The sequence below is a fragment of the Talpa occidentalis genome, unplaced genomic scaffold (assembly GCF_014898055.3).
Source record: "Talpa occidentalis isolate TD23 unplaced genomic scaffold, MPIMG_talOcc4v2.1 talOcc4.13, whole genome shotgun sequence".
In the NCBI taxonomy this organism is placed as follows: Eukaryota; Metazoa; Chordata; class Mammalia; order Eulipotyphla; family Talpidae; genus Talpa; species Talpa occidentalis.
In genome coordinates, this window is record NW_023601322.1 from 60,497,199 (window position 1) to 60,523,466 (window position 26,268).

The 26,268-nt window shown below is 38.5% G+C and overlaps 1 long non-coding RNA gene across 2 annotated transcripts; it reads left to right on the forward strand.

Annotated features, from left to right (window-relative positions):
• Positions 1-12,605: 12,605 nt before the first annotated feature.
• Positions 12,606-26,053, forward strand: LOC119243293 (uncharacterized). 2 transcript variants are annotated; one of them, XR_005124682.2, is made up of 9 exons: positions 12,606-12,655; positions 16,207-16,280; positions 17,090-17,127; positions 18,682-18,794; positions 22,062-22,306; positions 22,733-22,810; positions 23,728-23,753; positions 24,779-24,897; positions 25,741-26,053. It is a non-coding gene; the product is annotated as an uncharacterized LOC119243293 (long non-coding RNA). The 2 variants fall into 2 exon arrangements; XR_008551412.1 differs by lacking the exons at positions 16,207-16,280; positions 17,090-17,127.
• The last annotated feature ends 215 nt before the right edge of the window (positions 26,054-26,268 follow it).

Consider the following 26,268-nt stretch of genomic DNA (forward strand, 5'->3'; position numbering starts at 1 on the left):
CCTATTTCAGGAGCGTTACTTCCTTTTCCTTCAAGGACATTTCTCACTTCATTTGGGGAAACTCCAGCACCACAACCAATGATCTTTGCAATACCCGAGCCTCCCAGTTCCCTCCATGACACCTCAGTATGGAAGCCTGAGAACTGGTCATTGTCTGGGAGTTTCTGTCTCTCAGACTTTAAAGTCTTCTAGAGCAGTGGCACTTCTTTTGCTGCTTGGCACCCCCATCCCACCTCAAGTCTTTAGTCTGACATTTATATTTAGTTGGTTGACATCCTTTTCTTTATTCTTTCCTCTTTCAATTCAGTTTCCTATTATCTTGCTTTAGACATTGGTTGTGGAGAAAAGACAGGGCACATTCCACATTATGGACTTTACAATCCTCATATCATCACCACTCACAGAAGTGAGTGCCCTTCAGATACCTGGGAAACATACTTATGGCACCCATTTCCATACAATTTCCATATTTTAATTCAATTTTCTTTTAACTCTAACACACCACCTCTACTTTACATTGAGGGTAAAACTTCTCTTGTTAGCTGAATGGGAATATTTCAGGATAAACTAGCCACACTTTTTTTCCCCCTTTGCCTTAAAATTCTGGAAAATTTGTCATCTGTCTTTCTTTTAAATCTGTTTTTATCATTCTTACCATATCACCTTGCCTAGGGAGCTACACATTCATCCACCCCATTTATTTCTGCCAGTACCTGGCTTGGGATTTACATTCCTGATCATATTTATCCTTCAGGGTAATATCATGAGGTTTATACTCTCTGCAATTGTATAATCGAAATGGCTAAGGCCTAAAGGAGGAAATTAATTGCTGAAGCTAATTAATTACTAATGAAGCTACTAATGGGCAGTGAGGAGATTCAAACACAACTACCTTGAATTCCAAAGCCCATATTCACCTGCTTCTCTACATTTCCTGGAGAGAATGCATGCACTCTTTAACTTACTACCCGTCCATCTTCTTGGACCAACACCATGGTTGTGTTGTGTGATACGTTATGACTTGCTTATCCAGTATATTTGATTTTCCTCCTTCTCTCTCTTTCCAAAGCTCTGAAATATTGCTCCTAGGTATTAATTATCGCATGCTTTATGAAGGAAAAGATTTTATTTATACCCAATGTTGACCTTGTAACTGCAGTGCACTGCAATTTTTCTTAAATAAAAATTTTACCACCTGATAGGTAAGCTATTATGTAGGAAATAATTTATCTATCTGTCTATCTATCTATCTATCTATCTATCTATCTATCTATCTATTTATTTATTTATTTATTTTACTGTGTTCTTAGATATTCTTGAGAATGTGTCATCCTGGGTATATTTTATTTCATTTTTTTATTTTTTATTTTTTTAAGCTAGTCTTTATTTATTTATTTATTTATTTATATGAGCACTGGGTACAGTCAGAAGCATGGGAGGGTGAGAGAATTCACCAGAGCCAGAGTGGAGAGCAGAACAGGCAGACTGACGAAGTACACTGCTGAGGGGAACAGCGGGCATGGCAGGAGAGGTCTGTGCGCCATGTGGGACCATTGCCCGGGGATCCAACCGGTGCTGCAGAGGCTGCGGGCCGCTTTGCAACCCAGCGCTCAACTGCTGCACCACTGAGGAGGCCCATGGGTGTATTTTAGAGATATTGTGTAGTCCACCAAGGATAACCCAATCAGAATTTGATGGGAAGCCCATGAATTTGGTAAAAGAAACATCTTTTAATATAATCTTTTCCTACATAATTGTGATATGCCTTCTTTTTGATTTGCAGGGGAATTTATTCATTCTCTCGATAGACTGGAATTTCAAGAATGCTATTTCTAAAACATAAATATGATATTTCTGACTCTCCATTTATTCACAGAAATGTGAATAAATGTAACCTTTTATTTTGTATAACCGAAAGCAACTCATTCATTCATAACCAAATTCTAGTAATGTTCGACAAAAAGTATCTCAGGGATCTGTGTATCGCAGCAGGAGGTAGAGGTACTAGTGAGGTATGGATCACAAGAAAAATAGTAAAGAGAAGCAAATCATGTCAGTAGGTCTGAGGGTGTGCTTAGCACCAGGGCTCCCTTTCAGTCTATTCAAAGCAGTAACCTAGAAATTAAATACAAATGAGAAGAGAAAGAGAACTGCCTACACCCTCTAACTAATTTGAGTTTTATCTGTTAAAGATTCAGGGACCTTTAGCTATTAGTTACCTGTGCCCCCCATTTCTCTTGTTTTCAAGGGTTGAAGAGATCTTTTATGTACCAGCAAAACCCTGGGTTTGCGAATACAAAGGGCACTAACATTAAAATTAACATGATTTTCTGATCCCTACAGAAAAGTGGTGGTTGACTAAACCAGATCTCTTCACACATCTTTCCAACCCTTCCCCCAAATGCAGGTTAATCTGGAGGGCAGGTAAAATTGTGCATTCCCTATATCTGCTGCATAACTGGGAAGCAGAGGCTACTACCCACATTATATCCCTTGTGACTGAGAAATGCTCTTCTAGCAGTAGCATAGTGTCAGTATCCAAGTAGCAGTCAAGATGCAGTCAGAGGTTGTGAAAGACAGGTTCAGCATCAGGATACAGACATCAGATACAAAGTGGAGAAACCTAGAACCTCTTGGGGCCTGTTGGACTAGAGTAATAGCTATAGGGAGATTGAAGGAAAGGCACTTGGAAAATCCATGGGACAACACATGGTGGTCTTGAGGAGGCATGGTATTTGAAAAAAGGGAAGTTCCATTGAAGGGAGCTATTTCTCAGAGTCTTTGTGTTAGTGAAATAGAGGAAAGCAAATTGTTTAGTTAAAAATACTATGAAAGAAACAGGTGATTATTTGCACCCTGCCCTTCCCCATCAGCACTTGCCACTTATTAAAGAAACTGCACTTCCCTTCACTGACTGAAGAGGTTGCTCTTAAACCATAGAACCAAGTTGGCCATCCAGGGCCTTTCACATGTCCTAGCTTGGAAATAACCTAATCTTTCATGAACAGAAAAGGAAACCCAACATCAGAAGCTACCATTGGAAGAAAAATAATAATGAAATATTTGGACTGATGATGGTACACACGCACACATGGACATACACAGGGGAAGATTGTAACAGCATTCTGGTCTACATTGAATATAATTAAATATATGTGGGGTCTATGTCTTGACTATTACAGAGTATCTGCTCTTGGGCTTACCTTTCCACTATAAATAATTTGAGAACTAGACAATATATATGAAACAATTAAGTTAAAACATTACACCACAGGCAGCAGAAGCCTCTGCTTTGATTCCTGAGGGAATGGAAAGAAACAATGTGAGAGTCTGTTGATTGCTCAACCTTTTGCCAGGAGGAACTTTCTGGAAACAACTCAGCCTGTGACTGTGACTCCCCCTTAAAGCTCCACTTCCAGATCACCCTTTATGCCCAACTCCTAAATGCTCTGTATTCGCAAGTATTTCTTGGTATATTCCTTTGTCTTCTTGCTCTGGTGGAGACCTGGCTCTCCTGTGAATATGCTGCCTTTCTAGTTAGTGGTAGTTATTTATTGTTCCACTTTCTTCTTAATCCTGGAAGTGTTTTCCTAATTTCCATTACCTCTTCCAAATCATTCTTATTTTCTACCTGCATCCTCCAGCCACATCAAACTATATTACCCACTCTTCATTGCTGCTATTACCAGCTGACTCTGGGCCAGTCCTTTGCTTATGGACAACGTTAGGTTTAGGTTTATGGTAATTTTTATCAGTATATCCATTCTCAAATTGAGAATGGATACCCAGAATGCCAGTCTCCATTTCCCTTACCCAGAATGCCAGTCTCCATTTCCCTCAGCCAATAAAAGGAAGCAGTTTGGGGAGAAAGAAAATAGTGTAATTTGTCAACAAATTGAGGAAAGCAACAGACTTGTGTCTGACAGACCACTGTCCTGCTCTTTGGCAGAGGGCAGGGGTATTTATCCAGAGTTACCGGGGAGAGAAGTGGGGAGTGGGCCAGGGTCAGTATGTCCATCCTTGTGATACAGGCATGTTGAGATGTCCGGAAGATTCAGGTTGGCACCAGCTTGCTCTGCTCTTACCTGGTGATCAGCAATTCCCATTTTATCTTCTTAGTGATGCTTTTTTCCCTTGGAATGTAAGAAAACAGTTTGTTAAGCCTAGAGGGTCAATAAAAGAAATGGGAGAGTTTATCTGGTGGGACGGAAACAGACAAATCCTTCATTGCTATTTCATTTTCATTACTTTTCCTCCTATACTGTATTTTCCCAGTCAGTAGATAATAAGCTTAGCCCATTTCATAAACATCCTGTAACTCCACTTTCCCTGACAGCTGCTGTGCTATTTCATCACTTCTAACTGGAGCAAAATGCCTTAAAAATGTTAAGGCCTCCCCTGGTGGTGCAAGCGGTTGAGCGCTGTGCTGTGAAGCTGTTGCAGCCTCTGCAGCGCCAGTTCTATCCCAGCCAACTGGCGAGGGTCCCACAAGGCACAGCAGACCTCTCCTGTCTCACCTACTGCTCCCCTCAGCAGTGGATTTCCGTAAATCCACTGTTCTGCTCCCCAATCTTTCTCTGGTAATCCTTTCACTCCCCGCACCTCTGGTCTGTACCCCAGTTCTTCTATGCATAAACAAATAAATATTTTAAAATAAAAAATCTAGGCCTCCCCGGTAGCGGTTGAGCGCTGGGTTGCGAAGCTGCGCGCGGCCTCTGCGGCGCCGGTTCGATCCCGGCTGCTCCCCGGCCACCGGATCCACATGGCGCGCAGACCTCTCCTGCTGCTCCCCTCAGCAGTGTACTTCGGTCCTTCTGCCTGCTCTGCTCCCCGCTCTGGCTCTGGTGAATTCTCTCGCCCTCCCGCGCTTCTGACTGTACCCAGTGCATGTATAAACAAAACAAACAAAGAAACCAGCAAACAAATAAATATGCCTCTATAAAAAAAAAAAAAAAATAAAATAAAAAAATCTAAAAAAATTAAATAAAAAAGCACCATGCCAATAGGCATCAAAGGATCACCTCCAATAGACTAAGGAATTTAAAAATCCTACTGTGAAGCATATTTTTGTTGGGGGTGGTGGTGAAAGGTGCTTGGTGTAGCTCAGCCTGGACTTCAGTAGTGGTTTCTTATGTAGGGAAGTCCAGGTGTTCACAACCAATTCAGGCTATCACTGTTCTGTATTATGAACCTCAGATGTAAGCCAGTTGTCCTGACTCTGTGCCCCCATCTCTGTAGCTCTGGCAATGCACCTCCATCCTGGGTGCCTGCTCATGCACCCCTCTATACACTGCAGTGCCAGGTCTTAAGAGCCCACATGTTGGACTGTGCCTAAGTCAATAGCTGTAGGAGCTCTGCACCACAGCCACTCCTCCCGCTGTGGGTTGCATTGCCCATAATTACTTTAAACAAAGTTCACTTAGAGTTTTTCCTACCTGTTCAATAGGGCTGATGCTTCCATTGTGTATGCTGACAATCAGTCTTTCCCTCGGCGGTGTTTGACTTTGTTTTGCATCAGTTTTGTGACTTAGTGTATTTGGAGACGGGTCTGGGGGGCTTTACTCTGAGACCACCTTGCCTAATTCCCACTGTACTAACTCTTAAGGTCCACAGTGGCAGCCATGTTGGAAATCAAAGAGTGGATTCTCACATTTCATTTTTGTTTCCTGTCAGCAGCATTTGATGCGATTTATTACTTCTTTCTTCTTGACACATCTTTAAAAACTTGACTCCTGTGATATCAAACCCTCTGGGTTTTCCCCATAGCTTGTTTTGTGCCTTGTCAGTTTTTTATGGATTTCTTTTATGACTGCTATGTGGTAATGAATGCATAGCTTTTTTTTTTTTTCCCTATTTCCCTAAGTGATCTTATCCAGTCTCATAATTTTTTTAAAGGGTCATTTATTTATGCATACAAGAACTGGGGTACAGGCCAGAGGTGTGGGGGCTGAGAGGATTTACCATAGACAGAGTAGGGAACAGAACAGGTGCATTGACTGAAATACACTGCTGAGGGGAGCAGTGGATGAGTCAGGAGAGGTCTGCTGTGCCATGTGGGTAGCTCCCTGGCCGGGGATCAAACTCATGCTGCAGTAGCAACGGATAGCTTCATAGGTTGCATCCTAACCCCTTGCACCACCAGGGAGGCTCCAGTCTCATAATTTTTTAAATAAGTTATTTATATATATATTACATCATTGTTCATCTATTTTTTTTTTTTTACAATGTTTGCTTTCTTTTCTCAGGTGTAGTCCCCATGCCATAAATTTTAATTCCATTTTTCTGGGAATGACTCCCAAATGTGTATTTCCAATCATGGCTCCTGAACTCCAGATGATATCTCCATTCTGATATTATGTGCTGTCAGTGCTGCCCACCTATCCATTCTAACCTTCCATATCAGTTTGTCATGTTCAGCTTCAAATGCCAACATCTGCATCTCTTTGCTACACCCAGTGTCAGGAGCACCCAAATTATAATATTGCCTGTGAGCATCGCTCAACCAATGACTGATGAGAGTAGGTGTATAAACATGCCAACTCCCTGCTCTTTTGAAGAGGATAAATCTAATGTTCATTTTTCATACAACTGTCAGGGTCTCACAGTGTAATAAAATCATTTTCCTACAGTGGTAATATGCTTGAAACTCACTGTTTATAAACTCCCTTCATATTCCTGCATCATTTCCCCAATCTCCTACTGTTTTATACTGGATTTACCTCTCAAGTCAACTATTTTATTCTTAAATTCTTGTCAGAGAATCCCATACTGGGAAAACCTTACTTGAGATATCTCAGTTGAGATTTTAGGAAATCTCAAACCTAATGTGTAGAGACCAAAATTGTAATTTGCTCAGATCCCAGCCAGCTGGATAGAGGAAGGAGGAAGAAGTGCAGACACCTCTATCCCAGAAGTTTCTGCACGAGGTGGGCAGATTATTTGGACTGAAAGGAATTCAGTCCCTAAGCATACCAATAAGCCTTTATTCCCTCACAGGAGGTGCTTTCTACATTTGACCTGTGAGCAATAGCTTAAGCCCAGCTTCTGGCGAGCAATTTGTGATATTAACTGAAACTATGAAGTCTTTATTTCTCTAAGCTAAATGGCATGAGACCTGTTAGTCAGGGCAAGAGTACTTTCTGTGTCTGAGTGAAGCCCTCACTCAGCTATAAATGTATCTCTCAGTAATTCTTATCCTTAAACACCGTATCTGTCAATGCTGAACGCTTGAGGCTCGTGGAGGCATCACAAGTCAGGAATTTTGGAAAAATTTAGAAAGTTTAGAAAAATTACCCAGTAGTGAAGAATAATGTTGTTGTACATTAAAAGACTGATTTTACAAGTCTAACACTGGAAAATCACTGATTTCCTAACCAAAAAAAAAATCAGCCCAATATAAGGTTTCTTGGGCTTGTGGCCAATTTAGTTGCTCTCTCATATGGTACTATTTCAAAGTATGGTGCCCTACACATATTCCCATTTTGTCTGATTTCCACCATGAGAAAAGTGGCAATTAAAGCCCAAGACCCACAATAGCAACACTAATCTCTGCTTATTCTATTTGTTCCTGGAATTACTTATCTTTGCCTAAGCAAATATTGTAGAATACTTCATAAAAGACTTGTATTATTGAAAATGTATTCATGTTTGTAGAACCACATCATCCAAGTATGGCTGGGAAACATCTAATTCAGACGATGTAGCCCCTGTAATCTGATCTTCATTCAGAGGGTTTTGGAGGTTAGCATTTTCTTTTTATTTAATTAAGAATCACAGGCAGTGCCATTAAAGTTCCTGTCCTGGACTTTCCAGAGTAGATACTGTCTAGCATAACTGAGTAGAGGGCTAGGAAATTGTATCAAATGTCTTCTAGTACCTGCCTCTGCCTGATATTATTTTTAGCAGGTTTAGCAGATGCTTAGATGTTTAGCAGATGCTTAGAGCTAAGTGGCATTCTAAATCAGACAGGCTAGTTGCATCACATTTTGGTTCTCCCATTGCACAAATCCTTTCAGGAATTCCCATTGTTCCAAGACACCCCACTAGAAACAAGGTGACCTGGATGTGAGTCTTCACCCATGCCAAAGAATTTGAGGCAAACCCAAAGCAGACTCAGATAGAGAAATAAAGGGGAGGGGGGTTATTTACAAAGGATTTACAAAGGTAGCTAGAGTGAAAGAAAAATAGATAATTTGCCAACATGTGACTTACATGCAGTACCAGGATGCCAATTCAGTCATCAGAACCAAGAGGAGAAAAGTGCCCCCAGGCTCTCATGAGTTCAATTATTTACCCAGTGTGATTGCTTGACCCCAATCCTCACCCCCCTGACCAGGAAATCCAGTTTCAGCATTCTGGGGTTTGTAATTGAAGGCGGTTGTATGCAAACAGGGTGGGGAATGTGGTACCTCCCCTTTCACAACATCACCAAAATGGACTCCTAATTGTTGCTCAGTCAGTAGAATTTTAGTCTCCTCAAGTCTTTAATTACCCATTTTAGAAAAACTGAAGTTATTTGGATTTACTGTTCAGCAGAGCTTGTCACCACTTTCCATGCAGCCTGCTCAGATCTTCACTTATTGTCCCATCATCTTTGAAGTATCACCAGGCATGGTGGCAAGAGAAAGAGAAAACTGGAATATACCACCACACTAGCATTGACATGTTTTGGCTCTAGGACTACTTACAGCTGGTTGGTCTGTTATTCACCCAGCCCTCTGCAAGCTCAGTCTGACTAGGTTGTTAACTCCCCTCCATGTCTTCATTCCATGCATCCATGGCCCCTATCATTGCTCTTAACTTTGGTTAGTTATAAATTTTCATGACCTCAAACTAAAAACTTAAGAGGTCTCAGTCTAACTAAACACAATCTAATAAACAAAGTGGACACTAATAAACAAAGTGAAGGTTATGTGTACAAAGGTTGTATTTAGTATGGTTTAGGAAGGAGAAAAAGGATTTAAATTGATTGCTGAGTTCATCATTTTTGATGTTTTTTGGTTTCTGTGTCCTTAGGATAAAATTGATTTAAATTAAACTTCCTATGCTGCATTGATTTCTCATGGAATTTTGGAGACTTATATTTGAAATGGAATTAAGTCTGCAGAAACAAGTAAGTTAATAGTTATTAACTTACTTAGTAGCTATTGGGAATGCAATTCCTAGTTCTGTAATTTAAAAAAAAATACCTATTTATGCCATGGTAAATATGTTTGATGTCTATAATGCAACAAGGAAAACTGGAGAAAAGTAAGGAACTTATTTTTTTGTTAGAAATGAAAATATCTTATGAAAAATTAATAATGATTTGTTAGAAGCTTTACAACTGCCTGCTCAGATATCAATAGTTCATTATAGCTCTCACATAGGGCAACATGATGAAGTTTCTAAAGACAATGATTTTGTTGAGAGAGCTCTGAGACTCCTAAAACACAGACTGCAGCACTATTTACAACAGCTAGGACATTGAAACAACCTAAATGCCCACTGATAGAGAATTGGATCAAGAAGATGTGGTACATCCACATTCTGAAATACTACTCAACCATAAGGAAAAATGAAACACTTCCATTTACAGCAAAATGGAAGGAGTTTGAGGGAATTATGTGTAGTAAAGCAAGTCAGAATGACAAAGACAAATGTTGAACATTTATATAGCAGATGACTCAATAAAGCAAAAAAACTTATAAAACTAGTGGACACTAATAAACAAAGTGAAGTTTCTGAGGTTAAGAGGGAGAGGAGAAGGAAAAGGGGTCAAAAGGGTATCAGGGATGGTGGTGGGGGGGAAAAAGACACAGCAGAATCCAAAGTTAGAAGTTCTGTCTTTAGGGAAAAAAGAAACTGCTCATTTTTAAACATATGCTTCACAAAAGGAAATAGGAAGATGGATTGAAAAGGTGAGCGAAAGAAATTGGACTAGACCTAGGAATTACCTAACAAAAGAATTTTTTTAATTTTTTTAAAGATTTATTTATTGATGCATAGAAGAACTGGGGTATAGGCCAGAGGTATGGAGGGTGAGAGGATTCACCAGAGACAGAGTGGGGAACAGAACAGGCAGACTGATTGAGACACACTGCTGAGGGGAACAGCGGGTGAGTCAGGAGAGGTCTGCTGTGCCATGGGTAGCTCCCTGGCCAGGGATCGAACTCATGCTGCAGTGGCTGTGGATAGCTTCATAGGTTGCGTCTTAACCCCTTGCACCACCAGGAAGGCCCAATGAAAGAATTCTTAAACCCGGTCCCTGTTTACTTAGTGTTGTGTCATCAACAAATTATCTGAGTAAAAGATAATTTTAAAGGGTCTTACTATGCTTGGTAAAAGATAAACAACTCAAAACATTAAAGAGATGTGCTATTTGGCAGCAATTTCTTTACAAATAATGCCCAAAATAAGCTCATGAAGTTCTTGCCAACTACCTTTACCAGGAATCTGATGACATTTGGATTTCATAGAATTAAATGACAGTGGGGGGTAAGAGATCTTGTCTAGTTATGGTGTGTTTGATGCATGGATGGACTGAAGTTTTTTCCTTATCAAAGTCAATGCTCAGATAATGGTGCAGATGTTTCTCTTGATAAATATAATTCCCATGTTGGAACAGTAGTGCGCATGAAATCACACAGATGGAGTCATTTTATTTCTACTGTCATTCAGGAATTATACATGTTTATTGATCCCAGAAGGCATAGTCCTCTGGAAAATAGAACTAATAACTCAAACTCTAAAAAAATTCATTGGCTAATAAGCTTCTGTGTGAAGACTTGAGCTTTGCCAGTAGAGACTTTTGCCAAAGGAGACCCCTACACCAATAGAGACCCCTACAAGGAAGCACAGAATCTCTCCCTTTGAACCTATGCTAGGCGGGCCTTAAATTTGGATCTAAGACCATGTCCTGTATCTGATTTAACTGACTTCATTCTAATCATGTGCAATATTTAGAAGAATTTCTCTCCTCCCTGGAAAAGGCAAAAGACCAGGTAGCACCTGAGGAAGTCTGCCACCCCCATTGACTGAAAGACTCATCTACAGAAAAGCGTTCTGTTGGGAAGACGCAGACACCACACTCAGAGAGACCCCTGAAGTGCTGAGGATCATCCAATGACTGTCAAAGGGAAACAAAATTCAGTTGTGTCTGTGCTTCCAATAGGAACCCTTCAGGTAAGGGGTAGGGAGAAACCCATAATGCATTTCAGGGGCACTCCCTTGTTTGATCCATTGGCAATTGGCAATTGACAGCTCTTAGATTTCATCACTAGTTCAAAATTACAGAATTGTTCCTATTTAAAGACATAATTCTGTATCTATGCTAAAGAGAGAAAAGAATAGCATAGGAAAAAATTATCTAAATAATAACTGACATTTACATAGGGAGATTGCAGAAGACAAGGATCAGATTCCCTTCAGCTCCAGATTAGATAGAGAAATGACTGTTGTTCATAAATAATTATGAACTATTTTAATAGTATAGCTATAAATTTATGCCTATGCAAAAAAAAAAGTAAGATAGATTGGTTTGTCCTCAGGACTTAAATCAGGACTCATGTTAGACCCTTGTTTTCTTCTATTTATTTTATGGTTTTGGGTCTTACATCCATGTCATCAAGTCATTTTGTGTTGTTTTTTGTGTAAGGTATGAGGCGGTAGTCTAGTTTCATTCTTTTGCATGTGGTAGTCCAGTTTTCCTAGCACCATTTATTGAAGACTTCCCTTTCTCCAATATATACTCTTAGTTCCTTTGTTGCAAATTAACTGTCCATAAATGTATGGGTTTATTTTTGTTCTCTAAATTTCATTCCACTGGTCAGGGTGCTGTTTTGTTGCAGTACCATATATATTTCAGTAATGTTTGTTCTATATCTTTGAGTAATGCCATTGACACTCTGACAAGGATTACACTGAATCTATATATGGCTTTGAGTAAGATGACATTTTGACAATGTCAGTTTTTGCAGTCCATGAGCAGGGAATATCTTTCCATTTTTTTGAGTATTCTTCTATTTCTTTTAACAGTGTCTTACAGTTTTCATTGTGTAGATCCTTCACCTACTTTGTTAAGTTTACTCCTAAACTGTCCTTGTTGATAAAGTTGTAAATGGGATATTAATTTCTTCCTCTTTAAGCTCATTGTTTGCATATAGCATAACAACAGATTTTTGTACACTGATTTCTTTCCTAACCTGCCATTTAGCCAAACTGAATTATTATTTTAATTGTCAGAATAGTTTTGACTATTGAGGGTCTTTTGTGGTTCCATACAAATTTCAGTAACATTTGTTCTATTTCTTTGAAGAATGCTGTTGGAGCCTTGATAAGCATTGCATTGAATCTATATATTGCTTTTGGTAAGATGGCTATTTCAACAATGTTAAATCTTCTAATCCATGAGCAAAGAGTAGCTTTCCATTTCTTTTCTTTTTTTTTATAAACCATCCTTTTTTAAAAAAGATTTATTTATTTATTTATTTATTTATTTTTATGGAGGCATGTTTTATTTATTTATTTGTTTGTTTGTTTGTTTGTTTTGTTTATACATGCACTGGTACAGTCAGAAGCGCGGGAGGATGAGAGAATTCACCAGAGCCAGAGCGGGGAGCAGAGCAGGCAGAAGGACCGAAGTACACTGCTGAGGGGAGCAGCGGCGGCAAGAGAGGTCTGCGCCATGTGGGACCCTCCTCTGGTGGCCGGGGAGCAGCCGGGATCGAACCGGCGCCGCAGAGGCCGCGGGCGGCTTCGCAACCCAGCGCTCAACTGCTGCACCACCGGGGAGGCCCAAGATTTATTTATTTTTATACAAGAACTGGGGTACAGGTCAGAGGCATGGGAGGGTGAGAGGATTCATCTGAGACAGAGCGGGGAGCAGAACAGGAAGACTGACCGAAATACACTACTGAGGGGAGCAGCGGGTGAGACAGGAGAGGTCTGCCCCTCCATGTGGGACCCTTGCCGGCGGGCGGGGACTGAACTGGGGCTGCAGAGGCCGCAGACAGCTTCACATCGCGGCGCTTAACCACCTGTGCCACCAGACGAGGCCCCAGCTTTCCATTTCTTTATGTCCATTTCTTATTTTTCTTTTATTTTACTAGTATCTTTTAGTTTTCATTTTATAGGTCTTTCACCTTCTTTGTTAATCCATTCCTACACAATGAAATATTTTACTTCTTTCCTAATTTGGATTCCTTTATTTTGCCTAATTGCTGTAATTAAGACTTCTAATACTATAGCAGTGATGAAAGTTGACATCCTTGTCTTGCACCAAATCTTAAAGGAAAAGCTTTCACTCTTTCGCTATTATGTATGCTGTTAGTTGTGGTTTTGTTATATATGGCCTTTATTATTTTGATTTTTATTCCATCTATTCCAATCTTTTGAGGGTTTTGTTACAAATAGAGATTGAATCTTACCAAATATTTTCTCTGTACCTATCAAGGTAGTCATATGTTTGTTGATGTGCTAAATTACGTTGATTGATTTTTGGATGTGGAACCATCTGATGTCCATTGAATAAATCACACTTGGTCATGATGATGATCCTTTTGATGTATTGCTGAAGTTGGCTTGCTAACATTTTGTTGAGGGTTTTTGTATTTATGTTCATCAAAGATACTGGTCTGCAATTTGTGTGTGATATCATTCTCAGGTTTCCTTACCAAAATGACAGTGGCTTCAAATTGAAGTATTTCTTCTTTCCCAATATTTTAAATTGAAATATTAATTCATCTTTGAAGGTTTGGTAGAACTCTGTAGTGAAACTTTCTGGGCCTTTACCTTTGTTTTTTGGGAGATGTTTTATTATTGTTTCATTTTCCTTGCTTGTAATACATTTGTTTATATTTTCTATTTCTTCTTGATTCAGTCTTGGAAGGGTGCATATTTCTAAGAATTTTCCATTTCATCTAGGTTATTCAGTATGCTTGCATATAGATGTATATAGTAATTTCTTTTTACCCCTGCTTTCTAAAATGCCTGTTATAAATCTCTTTCAGTTCATATTCTATTTACTATAGTTTTTTCTCCTTTTCTTTGAGTTTAGTTACATATTCATCTATTTTGTTGAATTTTTCTAAGAATCAGCTTTTGGTTTTATTGATACTTTGTACTGTCTTTTTTATTTCTATTTTATTTCTGCTCTAATATGTATTATTTCCTTCCCTCTGTCTTTTGATTTCATTTATTCTTCCTCTTCTAATACCTTAAAGTAAGACATGAGTTTGCTAATTTTAACTTTTCCATGTTTTTTGATGTTGGCCTGTACTGCTATATAATTCCTTGTTTAGTAGGGCTTTTGTTACTTCCCATTAGTTCTGGAAGGTTGTGTCTCTGAAAAGGTGTGAACCTATACCCCTAAACCAGTGTTACCTCAATGAAAAAATTGTACAGTATTTTTTAAAGCTGTTTTGAATTCTTTATCTGTTAGCTCCAATATATTAGGTCCAAATTCAAAAAGAATTTCTATTGTCTGCATTTTCCTGTGTGGAGAATACTATCCTGTTGGTTGAATTTTTTCTTCTTTCTCTCTCTCTGTCTCTGTCTTGCTTAGAAAATGGGCATCTTAATATTTTATTGCAACTGTATATACTAGTTCTCCCACCAAAAGTCCTGGTTCTCTGTGCTGGTTTGTTTTTGTTTTTGTTTTTGTTTTGTTTTGTTTTGTTTTGTTTTTTTGGTTTGGGGCCTCTTTATGTGTTAATTAAAGTCTATTTCCCCACTAATCTGGAGTCTCTGAGATTTCTAAATTCTCAGTGCTAAAAATCACTGATATGTTTAGAGTAACAAATAAGGCACTCATACACAGCTTTAGTATAGACACTTCTAATATTTTATCTCTGAAATTTATAACAACCCTTGAGACAGAAAATATTAATGCCATACTTAAGTAAAATATGTCCTGTTCTTACGGACGTGAAGTCCGGGTATTCACTGGTAAATGGAAATTGAACTAAACTCCCACAGTTCTTTCTATTGAATCTGTAAGAAAATAACTAACCAAGCATTTCTCTTACTTCAGAAACCTTCAGTGTCTTCCACTTACCTCTGAGGTAAAGACAAAGTAATTTAATATGTAATTTAGAGTAATGTCCCATTGATCTCAACTTCCATTTCCAACTTTCTTTTCCTCCTATTAAAGAAATTCATAATGTGTCCTCTGTCTCAGGGTATCTCAAATCTGACAGACACTGAGTGTTATTTGGAGCTTCTACAACATACTGATGCTCAGGATTCATCTGTTAATATCGATTCACAGTCTTCATAGTGGAATGGTGAATATTCAGGCTTTAAAATTTCTTCCGTTGATTCTAATATTTATCTAGTTCTTTAAACCACTAGAGATTAAAACACTTGTTGAATTATCATTTCCAAATGTTTTCTTCTTGTTCTGCTTGATGTCCTGTCCCTTTCCAACTTACCTTTCACATATCTTCTCTATCTTAAAATTTATAATTGCACATATTTTCTTTTTTCCTCCTCATACTTCTTGACCCATTAGATCAAACTGTCCTAAGCCTCCTGCTGAGAGAAGATCTACTGAGTAGTACTTGCAAGTCTTCTCTCATGACCTACTTTACAGCCTCCAGGGAGGACAAAGAATAACTTTGTGTCTTATCTACCCGGAGCTATCTATACTATCCCATCAAGCTTCTCACTCTCATATCAATAAATGTGACAGTGTTGGATGGAGATGGGTGGTTAGAAAGGAAAGTGAATAAGCCCATTTTGGTTCACTTCCTGTTATTCGTCTATATGAGGTAGGTCAAGTGGGGAGCCTTTGGAGGTAGCCCTGGTGTATAACCTTGCTGTGAATTGCTGCAGATTGATCCTGATAGAAGTAACTCTTCCTACTTTTCTGAAGAAAACAGTGAGATTCATGTTTATTCTAAAAGCAGTCGGTCTCTATGGATTGACTTAAAAGTTTTGAGAAGGCAATCAACTCTTTCTCTTGTGTTCACAGAATACTTTTTGTGGCCTTTCTCTCACACCTTTAGGGCAGCCTTCTGTTGACATGATATTTCTTGCTGAATTATAGGGGTTGGGGAATAATGGAGGGAACATTCCACCATCAGTAGGAATCTAAGATTTTGGAGTAGTTCCTTAATAAGTAAGACGCTTTCTAAAATGGGCCCTGGATTTTATTTGTCTGTCCATTGGAAATGCACATTGTACCCTGTGCTATTGTTGCAAACATCTAAATGTTTTTTCCCACAGACTCAATCAAATGTCTCTCTTCTCACCATGGATCAAAGCTATTTTTGTCATCTTGTTCTTTACTCTCTATTCTGGTGAGTTAATTTTTCAGTCCTGGGTATAGCCCTTTGTATATTCCAAAATGCAGGGAATTTCCATACTGTAACTTAGGGGTGAAGTAGTTGTATTGTTAGGTTGATACTTCTTAATTGGTAAGATGTCACAAAGGTAGGTTATAAATTCTTGTAAAGTATTTCATCATTCAATTACTTTTCCTTATTTCCCACATTAGTGAAGTCAGAGTGGTAAGTGAGAATGGGCAGTAAGCCTTAGCTCTCTCTTCACCTATAACTCAAGAACTTTTACTAAATTCTTTTTTCCTTTTGGGATCTAGATTCCACTGTTGTTAATGCAAAGTATGGGTAGGAATGATTTCTTCTATATCTCGACTTTCTATGAAAATTTAATTTTGTTTTCTAGTTATCAGCTCTGAGTCCCTGATCAAGGACTTGTGTAAGGAAAGAACTTGGTCAGACATCAGTTGACCAGTTATCTTCGTTAAAACTGCAGATGGCCATAATTTTGGGGTAAAAAAAAAAGAATTTTTTCATATTTAATAACTTCAGACCAGGCTTCCATCAAAATGAAGTGTCTCAAAAATTGATTTCTACAAGCAGGGTTTTAGGAGTTACTATAGAATAATATGACCATTTTTCATTGAACTATACTTATTTGGGGATTATGTTTTTCTATGATTTGAATATATTTGGGAATGTATCTTTTGTTAGTGCCTGAAATTTTTTTACTTCATTAATTGCAGTTCTTTGAGTAGTAATTTGCATGAATTTCTTCAACCAGTGTGTGTATAGGTTTCTTATCTTTTCAAACTATTCTTTGGTTGCAGAAACAGCTCTTTTTAGGCCATCAAATTACAGAGCTTTGGTGAGTTACTCTTAAATTCATTTTGGAAGTTGAAGTATACATTTTTAACCATTTTCGGTTTTTTAAGTCACAACAAAATTAAAGTGTACAAAACTCTTCAGAAGTATACTAAAGTCATCAAAATATATGTATGCATGTATTAGTGTTATACCATGATCAAGAAACAGAATCTAGGGCCTCCCCAGTGGTGCAGCGGTTGAGCGCTGGGCTGCGAAGCTGCCCACAGTCTCTGCAGTGCCGGTTTGATCCCCGGTCGCCAGGCGAGGGTCCCACATGGCACACAGACCTCTCCTGCCATGCCCGCTGCTCCCCTTAGCGGTGTGCTTCGGTCCTTCTGCCTGTTCTGTTCCCTGCTCTGGCTCTGGTGAATTCTCTCACCCTCCTGTGCTTCTGACTGTACCCAGTGCTCGTATAAATAAATAAATCTTAAAAAAAAAAAAAAAACAGAATCTAGGAAGCAAAACCATTGAGCTTTATCTATGTGAGTGACAATGAATGTATTTATCCAATTAACCCAAAATTCAAATCCTGGTAATTATCTGTTATACACATAACTGAGAGATGTAAAAATGTATTTATAGTAGAATTATCCATTCTAACAAAAGGAAAAAAATACTACCCCAATTATCAATTTGTAGGAGTCTAAATAGTAAATGTTTATTCTACCTAGTGAAATAGTTCTCACTTCAAAGAGATGAAAATACATGTACTACAGCTCTGAACATCAGTATATATAAAGGTCACAAAAAAGAAAGCATGTAAGAATATATATAGTATAATTTTCTTTCTGTAAATTGTCAAGTTATCCAAACCTATATAAAATATATAAATGCAGTGAATGTCTATGTTGACAGGTAGTGACATTAGAGAGGAAGGTAGGGAATGATGATGCATTGAAACTTCAGTTTCAGTGACATTCTCTCATATGGCAGAGGAATCAGAAAGCTATGACCTGGAAGGAGAAGATTGTGGGGGAGGGGTAGAGAAGTTGATTCACCTTATAAAAACACATTCAACCATTTGCATGTTCCTATTCCAAATAAAAGGTTTGTACTAAAATACGGATAACATTTTATCATTTACTGGAATGGAATAACGTAAGTGTGTGTCTCTAAACCTAATGATGAATTTTATATATTTATACATGGTATATATCAGTATATATTGTATATATTTTGTATGTATGACATCTCATATTCAGAGTTAAGAATGTTATATCCAGGGCCTCCCCTGGTGGTGCAGGCGGTTGAACACCGCGCTGTGAAGCTGTCCGTAGCATCTCTAGTGCCGGTTCGATCCCGGCCGGCCAGGGAGGGTCCCACATGGCACGGCAGACCTCTCCTATCGCACCTGCTGCTCCCCTCAGCAGTGTATTTCAGTCAGTCTGCCTGTTCTGCTCCCCACTCTGTCTTTGGTGAATCCTTTCACCCTCCCGCATATCTGGCCTGTACCCTGGTTCTTGTATAAATAAATAAATCTTTAGGGAAAAAAAAGAATGTTATATCCAAATACCCATTGTCTAATAAAAATATATTGCCCGTCTATATTTTACAGCCAATCTGCAGAGAAGACAGTTATCCATATATGTGCTCAAAAAAATGTTTTCCCTTGTGTGCCACCAATGGCCTTACTTACTGCAATAGATGTATTTTCTGCATTGCAATCAGGTAAGAACACAATGGTAAATATTTCTTTTCCAGAGTAGTGGAAAACATCATCACAAAATAATAAGAAAACTCATTTGCTGATAATCTAGGCACAGCATATACAAAAGTAATTCTAATGTTTCTCTAAAGGCCAAGGAAACACACTTGTACTGTTCCTTAAAATTCTTCCAAAAGCAAGACTCTGTTGATTTACCAGACCTATCTGGTTTATCAGCATAACCATGTTCAGCAAATAAACAAAAGAATTTAACAATTTTGTTGATTATGGATTGCTAATGGCAGACTAGCAGCTGTTAAGATGTTATTTCGAAGCTCTCCTACTCAGGAGTAGATCTAGCTGGTAAAAATCATGAGAATCATCCTTGCGGACACAGGAAGCACAGGAGGCATAATTGAGCAAGGGCCGCTCTCAGAGCTACACTCTGAAGTCGGCCAGGATGGGCTCACTAATTCTACCAAGGGCCTCGTGTAATTGTCAGCTTTATCCCCTGAAACCAAGATGGCCTTTCAGATCTTCCTCAGAGGACATCTCCATCCAAATTTTCTTCCTTTTTCCTTCTCTCCAAAGGAGTTTTCTGCCTGAGGCATTGCCAGCCCTTTCTGCCCCTCCCCATTTCCTTTTTTCTTCCCTCTCACAAAGCTGCCAATTTATTCCCAAAAATGATTCTGCCTCTTGGAAGATCTGGAATAGCGCAATCCCTAATGTCCCCCTTTCTACGATTTAGTCTGAAGACTAAGTCTGGAGTGAGCCAAAAGGAAGTATCAGGTAGCCCTACAGTGGGGGATATTTACAGGGCTAGGCATGGGTCCAGTTACATGTGGAAGTGAAGCCAAGCCTTTCTAACATGTCCCAAGTTCAAAGCCTCCATTTAGAAGCATTTTGTAACTGCCCAAAGATCTTAATGTGCTCTTTTATTTATCTTTTTTTGTAAGATTTATTTATTTTGATACAAGAAGCGGGGTACAGGCCAGAAGCTTGGGGGGTGAGAGGATTCACCAGAGACAGAGCAGGGAACAGAACAGGCAGACTGACAAAATACATTGCTGAGGGGAGCAGCGGTCGAGACAGGAGAGGTCTGCCGTGCCATGTGGGCATCTCTGCGGCCCATGGGGATCAAACCGGCACTGCAGAGGCTGTGGACAGCTTCACAGTGCTGCGCTTAACTGCCTGCACCACCAGGGAGACCCTTAATGTGTTCTTTTAATAATTCCTTTCTTTCTTGTTGACTCTTTCTACAGAAAAAACGGTGGCACATTTACTTTTGCTTATTATGGTACATGCTGACCTTTTGCTGGAGCTACACATTCATATATGATCCAATTTTGCAGTAAATTCTATTTCACAGTCAAGGTCTTTTATTCTTAGAAGTCTAGTGAATCCTATAGGATACAAGGTTAAATACAGGGCATTCCAAGTTCTTTCCAACTTTAAGATCCCTTGATTTTAGTATTTCTGTTCTCTATGTTCAATTCTTCAATGACAGATTGAAAAATTGGTATCTTAATTATATATTTCATAATGTAAAACCTAAATTGTTTTAAAATCTTAACAGTTTTGCTCAATAAAATATTAAATGATATCATACTTATTTAAATTTCCCTTGTCTACTTGGTTGGGTAAAGGGTTAAGATATATGCATATTTTTGATACCTATAATCAAAGAGATAATTTGCAAAGGTGACAGATATTACATTACTTGTGTGTTCATAAGAAGTACAGATAACTTGAATTTTCTCTGTTCTTAAGATTCAGAAACTTCAGGAGAGGTTTCTGGGAAATTAAAAATCTAATAAACTCTCCTGGTTAATATTGTGATGATGGTGATGGACTTGTCACAGCCTAGGATGTCAATAAATGAAACAATTACACAACCTGTAGTTATTAAGTTATTAATACTTAAGAAATACATTAAGGGGCCTCCCCTGGTGGCACAAGCGGTTGAACGCAGTGCTGTGAAGCGGTCCACAGCCTCTACAGTGTGGCTTCTATCCTGGCCAGCCAGCGAGAATCCCACATGGCCCAGCAGACACCTCCTGTCTCGCCCGCTGCTCCCCCCAGCAGTGTATTTCATCCATCTGCCTGTTCTGTTCCCCGCTGTGTCTCTGGTGAATCCTCTCACCCCCCCCCCCACGCATCTTGCCTATATCCCAGTTCTTGTATGCATAAATAAATAAATCTTAAAAAAAAAAAGAAATACGTTAAGTCTTAAGCAATATAAGACTTAAGCTACTTGGTAAAATGTGTTATTTGTTTTTCATTTGTGTACAAATCGGTTTAGAGACACATGGGTAATCCTGGGATGGCAGGCAGTACTGCCTTCTTTGACCTAGGACTTTCTATATTACATCAAAGCCAGATGCTTCTCCATTAGACTCCATCTTTCATTCACAATAGGCAGACTTTAACTGAGTGCACTGAAGGCTCATCCAAACCTTGAACATAATAACAAAAATGTATACTATTGGGTAACAACTGGAAATCTGTGGTGTACACTATTGCCAAGCATGTTGTTCTTAGAGTAATCAATGTAGCACCATTAAATCATTTAGCAACTCTGACATCTCTTTTTTTATTTTTAAGATTTTTTTTAAAGATTTTTTTATTTTTTTATTTATTTATACAAGCACTGGGTACAGTCAGAAGTGCGGGAGGGTAAGAGAATTCACCAGAGCCAGAGCAGGGAGCAGAACAGGCAGACTGATGAAGTACACTGCTGAGGGGAGCAGCAGGCGGCAGGAGAGGTCTGCGCGCCATGTGGGACCCTTCTGCGGTGGCCGGGGAGCAGCCGGGGATTGAACCGGCACTGCAGAGGCTGCGGGCATTTTGTAACCCAGCGCTCAACCGCTGCGTCACCAGGGAGGCCCTCTGACATCTCTTTTAAGGGATGGGTTCAGAAGAATGTTAATTTTTGGAAAGCAACATTATAAAAGTGACTTTTTACCAATTGCATAATCATTTTTTATTCAATGAGTTTGTGAAAAAATTCTTCAGTAAATACTGGTACATTCACATATGTGTTCTTTTCTTTCAATTCCACATAAATGAAGGCTACTATTGTGTCAGGTCCTACAACACATGCTAGAAGTATGATGGTAAGTAAAAGCAGAGATAACCATTGTTCTGCAGGAATTTAAATGTATTGTTTAAAGTTTCTTGCTTTGATTCTCCTTTGCGTTCTAGATAAGTACTTTAGAAAGCTATTTCACCTCATCAGGTTTCCAGGCAGTTACTATCTTCTCCTCTGTTCTTACTTCTGGGCCCAACAGATCAAATTGTCCCAAAACTCCTGCTGAGAAGAAATCTACTCGGACATCTTCGTGATGGGGGCCCAGATTACCTCAGAGTCTTATCTGTGGGACCATCCAGCTCACCTCATATAGCTCTTTACCAACAGGCCATTCATGGAGACTCCTCAGACTTCAGTCAGGTGGAGGTTCAAGAAGAAAGGGCAAACACAATAGGCAGTGTCTGCAAAGCTCTAGCCCCCACTCTCCACTGCCCTCTGGGTCAGGTAGGTCAGGAGGGCAATGTGTGGAGCGGGTCCTGGGGCATAGCCCTGGGGCTGTATCAGGTCAGTCCTTCCTGAAATAGCCATTTTTATTTTCTGAGGAAAAACTGAGACTCTGATGTGTGTCCTTCCTTAGACAGAGCCTTGCTTCTTGCAGGCTGGACCAAGGAGGGGCAAGTGAGCAGCTCCTTCTTAATGAGCAAAGAGAACTTCTCTTGCCTTCTCCCAAGTCTCTATGAGGCCTTCTGTTCATGTGTATTTGTTAATGATCCTGAGAGGTGGTGGGGGGGCGGTGAGCAAAGAGGGAGGCTCACTATTTTCAGGATCTAGGGCAATGGTGTATTTTCTCCACCTGTGAGAAACTTTCATTTGGAAACAGGCTGTTTGTGCCTGGACATGTTATACATATTCTTTGGTTTCCTTCCACAGAACGTGGTAAGATGTCCCTCGCGTCTTCATGGATCAAAATGACTTTTGTCCTTGCCTTGGTATCTCCTCTTCAATCTGGTGAGTCAGTTTTTCAGTGCTGGGTGAAGCATTTCACACATCATAGACAAGGCAGGAAACAACTGTTGTAATCTCAAAATGGAGGTGCTTGTGTTATTGGCTTTGTCGTCCTGAACCTGACAAAGTGAAATGACATGTCACAGGTGATTTTTTTAATTTCCTCTGCTAGTGGTGCAGAGGCGGGTTAGAAAGAGCAATTCCACTTGCTCATTTGGTTCACCTCTGACTAATGACATTTACCATGATTTTTTTCCTTCTTAGAAGTCATGATTGCTAAATTTAGAGTACGGAGTAAGGCTGTCTTCCAGATCTAACATTCCTTCACAATCAGATCTGTTTGCCAGTTCTGAGTCCACTAAATCAAGACTTTGTAGAAGGAGAGAACTCCTTGATGCCTATGCTGACCATTTATGTTTCTGAAAGCCCAATGTGGCCCATGAATTCAGAGAAAAATAGCCGTAATGTATTGGAGATATATATATATATATATATATATATATATATATATTAGAGCTGAATACTAGTTACATATTAATTAATTCATATTTAGTGACTTATCCAAGGTATGTTAAGTGGCATTAAGCAAGGCATTGTTTTCTCTGACTGCATGTCTCAATTATAAAAATGAAAAATAATATGATGGTATCATAACAGGAAGATTTGTTGATTATTGAACATTACATAAAATGATTATTCATAGAATGAGATTAATTGGAAAATATGGTTCCATATGTAGAGTTATTTTGTGAACTTACTGTTTTGATACTACCACAAAAGGCTCACCTCATTGTTTGGCAGGTCTTGACAAGGCAGTTTGCACAGTATATTCTATTAAACAATGTGGATACTTTGCACCCAAAACTCTGATTGTTTTCCCTTTTCTCAATTTTAACCTTTCTTTTGTATGTTGGTTGCAGGCCTGAATTGTCGTTCACCTCACTCGGTAAGTTCATACTGATCAATTTGGGAACTGAAAACAGTGAACTTCTAATGTTTTATATTGTAAATTTCAATAACAAATTTCACCAAATGAAAGGTACAACTGAATGACCTTTTAAGAATAAAAAACAATTCAAAAGAAAAAGCTTTTACTTATACTACATTTTACTGTTTTGCTAATTTCAAGACAGAATCTTGACAGTTATATGAAAACAACTGGTATTACAGATATGGTAAAAATATCCCAGTCTTCAAGAACATTGTTATTGGACATAAACTTTGTTAGATATAAACACCTGGCATAGGCTAAAGGTTTTTTTGAAGTATTTAGAATGGCTTATTCTAGCAAAACAAGAGAATTTAAAGAAACAACTTTCCACTTAAGATGAAAAAAATAATAATTTCCACATCTTTAAAGAGTGGAATTTTATATACAAGTGAAGAAAATGAACTGCAGTTCTAAACTTGTCAGTAAATAAAGGTTGAAAGACATTTCAAAAACAGATCATGTAAAAATGCACACAATATTGTTTCTGTAAGTTACAAACACTGCCATCACTCAAATTACATGTTCTACTTGGTTATGAACATGTATGCAAAAACCCATATATATGCACATTTATACGAATTCCCCCATATATGAACACGCAATTGTGGTGATAGTATGAAACTATCATACTATCTAGTAATGAAACCTTTGAGAGAGGCAAACAACTCCGTTTTATTATTTTTTACAGTAAGAAATAATGAGGGAAATAGGACCTATTTGATTTGACGAATGAGGAGCAGTGGGGGCAAAGTAGCTAAATTATGAAAACCCATTGATCCACTTGTATATCTTTTAAATAATAATACAGCGTTTATAAAATTATATAAGTAATATTATAGATCTAACTAGGTTGTGTGTTTCTTGATGGTTATTTTTGAACGTCAATAAAATATATGTAGATGCATGACACTTTGTATTAAGAATGTTTTCTTCAAAATGCTTATTATCTGATAAATTTTATCTTGTTTGTTTATGTCTAGATCATAGACTGCAAAGCGTTTAAAAATGATTATTCAATTTGCAACATATTGCCTGACCCAGTCTGCGCGACTGATCGCAAAACTTACTCGAATATATGCGTTTTCTGCAGTGAAAAGTTGTAAGTACACAAGCATAAATTTTGCTTTTCCAAAGTAATGGGGAAACTATCACAAAATGATAGCCAAAGTCTTGTTTCTGATAACCTGTGCACTGTACACATGGGAAATAATTGTTCTAGCTCTATAAGAGTCACAGAAGCACACTTGTAGCTTTCCCTGAAGTTCTCATTACTAAAAGGCATTTTGTTTTTAACCTCTCAATATAACTCAGTTGAATATCTTTCAGAGGTATGGATCAGTTAATTTAATTATCATGAATTACTAGTGGCAGATTAGTGATCAATACAATGCAATCCCACAGTCAAAATACTGAATGTTATTCTCCATGATGTGGCTCCCCACTACAAGGTACATTAAAGTGCAAGAACCCTTAGTGATTACAGAAATCTGAAATCCATCAAAATGGGCTCATTTATGCTAGGTAGGATCTCCTCTGATGATCCACTGTGTCTTCTGCACTTCATGACAGACTCCAAACCTTCTTTATACAAGGAGCAGGGAATTCTAGGGCACTTCCACTCAAACGCCCTTCCTGCAGATTTCATGTTGTAGGACTTTACTTTCTGAACTTTCAGCCATGCTCTCTAGCTCCCCATTTTCTCTTGCAAGTGTCTCTCCTCATTTAATCCCCAAATTTGTTTTCTACTTCTAGAGAACCACTAATACAATCTCTAATCCTCTCCTTTTTCAATGTCGTTGGGGTTCCAAGACTGAGTCAGAACTGAGCTTGTGGAAGCAGAGCCCAGCTTGTCTCATTGTCCCATATTCAAATCCTCCTCATTAGCTTCAAGTGATTTTGAATGTCCCTTAACTTCTTTTTCTTTCTCTTTCTTTCATTACAGACTAAACAAAGGAATATTTGAATTTCGTCATTATGGTTCATGTGTCAGTGCCTGATCTAGGCATTCCTATGATTTATTACTATCCTATTGTGCAGTAGAATCTACAATCAAAATCTTCTCAGCCTGGTCTTTAAATTCCTAGATGATCAGGCAACCCTTTCTAAGATACACACGATGTGCCACAAGATGACAAAGAATATTTCCAACTCTAACAATCTGTGATTAAAAGATTTTTATTCTCTATGTTCAATTATTCAATGACCCTATCTTAATGGTGTGTTTTAATAAAAGCTAATTTACAAGCATAAATTTGTCCATCAATAAAATCTTCAATAATATCATCTCTTTGCCCAAGTGAATGACTGGCTTAATAAGAGTAGTTTGTTTGATTGTTTTTAGTTCTCCTAGATTAATTTTATTTTCCCTTGAATATAGATAAGATTTTGATTTTGTAAACAAGTTCCTGCTTTATAAAAGATGAGTTCTTATTTTAAGGTTTTTGTAATTAAAGAAAATATCCTAGTCTGT